At 37.7% G+C, this 5,890-nt stretch overlaps 1 pseudogene; it reads right to left on the bottom strand.

Annotated features, from left to right (window-relative positions):
* Positions 1-4,122: 4,122 nt before the first annotated feature.
* On the bottom strand, positions 4,123-5,057 carry LOC108521993 (syntenin-1 pseudogene; annotated as a pseudogene).
* Positions 5,058-5,890: the final 833 nt, after the last annotated feature.

Here is a 5,890-nt window from a genome sequence, read left to right as displayed (position 1 = left end):
GGTGGTTGCTGAAGGTTGGGTGGCTGTGGCAATTTCTTTTCTTTTTTTTTTTTTTTATAATTTCAACTTTTATTTTTGATTCAGGGGATACATGTGCAGGTTTGTTACATGAATATATTGTGTGACATTGAGGTTTGGGGTACAAATGATCCTATCACCCAGGTAATGAGTATAGTATCCAATAGATATTTTTCAGCCCTTGCTCTCTTCTCCCCTCCTCCCTCTAGTAGTCCTCAGTTCTGTTGGTCCTCTCTTTGTGTTCATGTGAACTCAATGTTTACCTTCCAATTATAAGTGAGAATGTGCAGTATTTGGTTTTCTGTTCCTGTGTTAGTTTGCTTAGGACAATGGCCTCCAGCTCCAATCACGTTGCTGCAAAGGACAAGATCTTGTTTTTCTTTATGGCTGCATAGTAATCCATCGTGTATATGTACTACATTTTCTTTATCAAATCCACCGCTGATGGGCACCTAGGTTGATTCTGTGAATAGTGCTGTGATGAACATTCAAGTACATGTGTCTTTTTTGTAGAACAATTTCTTTTCCTTTGGGTTTATATCGAGTAATGGGATTCCTGGGTTGAACAGTAGTTCTGTTTTAGCTCTTTGAGAATTCTCCAAACTGCTTTCCACAGTGGCTGAACTAATTCACATTCCCATCAACAGTATATAAGCATTCCCTTTTCTCTGCAGCTTTGCCAGCATCTGTTTTTTTTTTTTTGTTTTTTTTTTTTTTTTTGAGACGGAGTCTTGCTCTGCCGCCCAGGCTGGAGTGCAGTGGCCGGCTCTCCGCTCACTGCAAGCTCCGCCTCCCGGGTTCACGCCATTCTCCTGTCTCAGCCTCCCGAGTAGCTGGGACTACAGGCGCCCGCCTCGTCGCCCGGCTAGTTTTTTGTATTTTTTAGTAGAGACGGGGTTTCACCGTATTAGCCAGGATGGTCTCGATCTCCTGACCTCGTGATCCGCCCGTCTCGGCCTCCCAAAGTGCTGGGATTACAGGCTTGAGCCACCGCGCCCGGCCGCATCTGTTATTTTTTTGTCTTTTTAATAATCATCATCTTGACTAGTGTGAGATGGTATCTCATTTTGGTTTTGGTTTGCATTTCTCTGATGATTAGTGATGTTGAGCTTTTTTTTTATGTTTCTTGGTCACATGCACGTTGTCTTTTGAGAAGCGTCTGTTAATGTCCTTTGCCCAATTTTTAACAGGGTTATTTGGTTTTTGCTTGTTGAGTTGTTTAAGATCCTTATAAACTCTGGATATTTGGCCTTTGTTGGATGCATAGTTTGCAAATATTTTCTCCCATTCTGTAACTTGTGTGTTTACTCTGCTGATAGTTTCTCTTGCTTTCCAAGCCTCTTTAGTTTAATTAGGTCCCACTTGTCAATTTTGTTTTGTTGCTATTGGAGGACTTAGTAGTAAATTCTTTGCCAAGGCTGATATCCAGAATAACATTTCCAAGGGTTTCATCTAGGATTTTTATAATTTGAGGTCTTAGATTTAAATCTTTAATCTGGATTTTGGCGATTCTAATACATATGTACTGGTATCTTGTTTTAATTTGCATTTCCCTGATGACATACAATGCAAGCATCTTTCAAAAAATTTTTTTTCTTTTCTTAATTTTTTTGGCTCCCCACAGGAAATGAAACCATTTATATGCTTATTTGCCACCTATCTTTGGTGAGGTATCTGTTAAAGTCTTTGACTTATTTTTTGATCTGGTTCTTTTCTTATTGTTGAGTTTTACCTTGTATATTCTGGATAACAGCCCATTATCAGATATGCCTTTGGCAAATATTTTCTCCCAGTCTGTGGTTTGTCTTTTTATTGTTTTGATAGTGTCTTTTGCAAAGCAGGAATTTTTCATTTTAATGAAGTCCATGAAGTTATTTCATGGGTCATGCCTTTGGTGTTGTATCTAAAAGTCATTACCAAATCCAAGGTTATTTAGATTTTCTCCAAAGTTATCTTCTAGGAGTTTTATAGTTTTGTGTTTTACAGTTAGGTTTGTGATCCAGTTTGAGTTAATTTTCATGAAGAGTGTCAGGTCTGTGTCTAGAGTTATTTTTTTGCATGTGGATATCTAGTTGTTTCAACACCATTTGTTGAAATGTTTATCTTTTCTCCACTGTAGTGCTTTTGCTCCCTCAAAGATCAGTTGTATGTATGTGGGTCTATTTCTGGACTCTCTCTTCTGTTCCATTGATCTATTTGCCTATTCTTTCATCCATACCACATGCTTACTGTAGCTTTATAGTAAGTCTTTAAGTTGGGTAGTGTCAGTATTTCAACTTTGTTTTTCTCCTTCAACACTGTGTTGGCTATTCTCAGTCTTTTGTTTCTCTGTATAAACTTTAGAATTAGTTTGTCAATCTCTACAAAATAAATTGCTGGGATTTTGATTGTGATTGCATTAAATCTATAGATCAAGTTGGGAAGAACTGCCATCTTGACAATATTGAGCCTTACTATCCATGAACATGGAACAGCTCCTCATTTATTTACTTTTTCCTTGATACTTATACCTTTGTCAGCGTTTTACGGCTTTCCTCCTGTGTATCTTGTACATATTTTGTCAAATCTATACTGAAGTATTTCGTTTTTGGGGGTGCTAATGTAAATGTATATTTTAAGTTTCAAATTCCACTTGTTCATTTTTGATATATTAGGAAAGCAATTGACTTTTGTATATTAACTTTATATCCTGCAACCTGGATATGATGACTTTTTTTAACTTTATGTATATATATTTAATTAGAATAGACATAAACCAAAAAGAAGAAAAAAGTCAGGATAAAATGTCACTATCATTTTGTTTGCAAGGAGTCAGGAAATGGAACAAGTTACCAGAAAAATATTCTAAGACCATCCCAAAGTAGCTAGGTTACAGAATCTTAAGAGTCAAATGCCAAAATTAAGTATCATACCACTTAATCCACAAATGAACAAAAGAGGAGTCAAAAGTTTATTCTGTTTAGTGTAATAACTTTTACATTAAATATATAGTGATTCACTTCTCACAAAGTGGTACTGGCAACTTTTAGAAGAAAGAAGTTTCCATTATGCATTGACTAAAAAATCTCAAAAACAACTAAGCAGCTATGCTATAGCTCAGTAAGTACCATTAAACTGTTCTGGGCTAGTGTACATTTCAGGTTAATAGAGAACTACATTTTGGATTTTAAAAGGCAACAATAATTATATTTTGGCTTCTAGTCTAGATGCTTAACATAGTTAAGGCAACAGTTCAAGGTGTTGCCTTTTAAGTGAAGGTAGTCAAAATTTAAGAACAATCATCACAATTTCTTGCAACCTACATACACTGTTTGATACTTACGTGGAATGAAACCGGTGTTCTTAATTGGCATGTTACACACACACACACAAACAGAGTTTTTAAAAAAATCAAAGGCAATCATTCTAAAGGTACTATGGCAGCATGTTAAAAATGCAAATATCCTATAGAACTAAAGTAATATGAACAGCACTACTCATTACCTAGGAGAAAGGTGACTGGTTTTCACACAAAGCTATACCTGTATCAGTCATCCTAATCACAATGGCTTAAAAAAGCATCAGATTTCCAGTAGAGAAACTATTCTAGGAAAGTCAGTAAATCTCTTGAAACTTTCACCTCTGTAAAACCAGGATAAGGCTACAACTATTTTGTAATCTGAACAAGGTATCAGATGAAATAGTAAGATTCCCAATCATAACGTAAGATAGAAGGCCAGGCAAGGTGGCTCACGCCTGTAATCCCAACACTTTGGAAGGCTGAGGCGGATGGATCACGAGGTCAGGAGTTCGAGACCAGCCTGACCAACATGGTGAAATCCCGTCCCTACTGAAAATACAGAAATTAGCCGGGCATGGTGGTGCAGGCCTGTAATCCCAGCTACTCAGGAGGCTGAGGCAGGAGTATCACTTGAACCCGGGAGGCAGAGGTTGCAGTGAGCTGAGATCGTGCCACTGGCACTCCAGCCTGGGTGACAGAGTGAGACTCCATCTCAGAAAAGAAAAAAAAAAAAAGATAGAAAGGTCCTCATGCAGCATATGCTCGCTGGCTCTGGGAAAGCTACATGTGCATAATACCGAAGTTGCCAAAGAAGGAAACTGGAGACATTCAGCTACATTTCCATGGTGCCGTGAATTTTAAACCTCAGGAATGGTGTGGTCCGTTAGGCTTTTCATAATGCTTGGTGCCATCCACTTAATAATATGTTCAAAGATAAAAGCAGGTATGATTGTAATAGTAACTACAGTCCCAGATGTTGACAGTATGTCTGCAATTTGAGAGTCCTTCAATCCAATGACATTCTGTCCATTGATTTCACAGATTTTATGTTCTGTGAGAAGACCATTTCTGGCTGTGGAGCTATCTTTCACTATGGATGTTATTTTTCAATTTTTAAAGATAAAACCAACATGTCCAGTGCTATCCTTATGCATGGTAATCATCCGTTTGAAGGGCCTGTCACGAATGATCATGGTAATCTTCTCTTCTCTCCAAAAGCCTGTTTGAGCACCTTGTGCACTTCATCAGAGCTTCACTCTGCACAGTTTTCACTATTAATCTGGAGCACTTGGTCCCCAAATCTCAGACCAACCAATGAGGCTGGAGAATTAGTCTGGACTAGCTGAACAAATATACCATTATCTATTGATTTAAGCCTGAGTCCAATTTTTCCATTTTGATCCTTACACAAAATGACTTCACGAATCCTTTGCTTAATTTCTGCTCTATGAATTCCAACATCATTACCAGTTACAGGAGCCACCATATAGTTCATACTGGAACTTCTTGCTACCAGCTGCCCCTGAATTGGTGCACCAGAAACCATGACCACATTTACACATATTTTTTCTTCATTTAAACTCAGGCCCATGTATTAAGAGAGCTCTGGATATAGTTTGGGATAGAGATTTCCATCTTGTCAGATGGAAGCAGAAGCTTCTGACAAAATTGCTGGATTGGCAGAGTTTGCAGAAAAATTATTTTGAGCCCCAATTACTTTGTTTACCTTCAAGTCTTCAAGAGATGGATAGAGAGACATTTTTGCAGGGTTCTTCTAGCCCACAAGGACCCACTCACTGCCGCTGCCTCTGGTCACTGGCACCAACTTCTCTATGATGACTTCTTAATTCCAAGAGTGTTTGTCAACTCTCTTGAATTTTCTACATAGATGACCATGCCATCTGTGAACAAAGACAGCTTTATTTCTTCCTTCTCAATCTGTATATCTTTTACTTTTTTTTCTTGTCTTATTGCATTAGCTATGACTGCCATTACAACGTTGAAAAGCAGTGGTAAGAGGGGACATTCTTGCCTTTTTCCTAATCTTACTGGGAAAGCTTCGAGTTTCTCACCAGAGGTGGTTTATTCTAAGGGATTGGCTCAGGAGATTGTGGGGGTTGGCAAGTCTGAAATCTGAATTCAGGTGAGAGTTAATGTTGCAGCCTTGAGAATTCCTCCTCCTTCAGTGAACCTCAGTCATTGTTTTTAATGCTTTCAACTGATTAGATGAGGCCCACTTACATTATAGAGGTAGCCTGCTTTATTCAAACTCTAGTGATTTAATTGTTAGTCACATCTAAAACATATCTTTACAATAACATCTAGACTGGTGTTTGAGCAAACGACTTGGCACCATAACCTGGCCAAGGTGATACACAAAATTAACCATCACAATATATAAACAGATTATAGGGATTTTTAAATTTGCTTTTCACACAAGCAGAATCATACTATATGCTTTTCTGTGGAACTTGCCTATTATCTTACAATAATATGTCATATTATTGATAAAATAATATCTCATACTTATCTCTCCAGGTCAATCCTTATAGCTATTACTCTTTCTTTCTTTTTTTTTTTTTTGAGACGGAG

This window comes from Rhinopithecus bieti, unplaced genomic scaffold, assembly GCF_001698545.2.
Source record: "Rhinopithecus bieti isolate Rb0 unplaced genomic scaffold, ASM169854v2 scaffold_63346, whole genome shotgun sequence".
NCBI lineage: Eukaryota > Metazoa > Chordata > Mammalia > Primates > Cercopithecidae > Rhinopithecus > Rhinopithecus bieti.
Note: the sequence above shows the minus strand (reverse complement) of the source record. Positions and strands in the feature narration are given on the sequence as shown.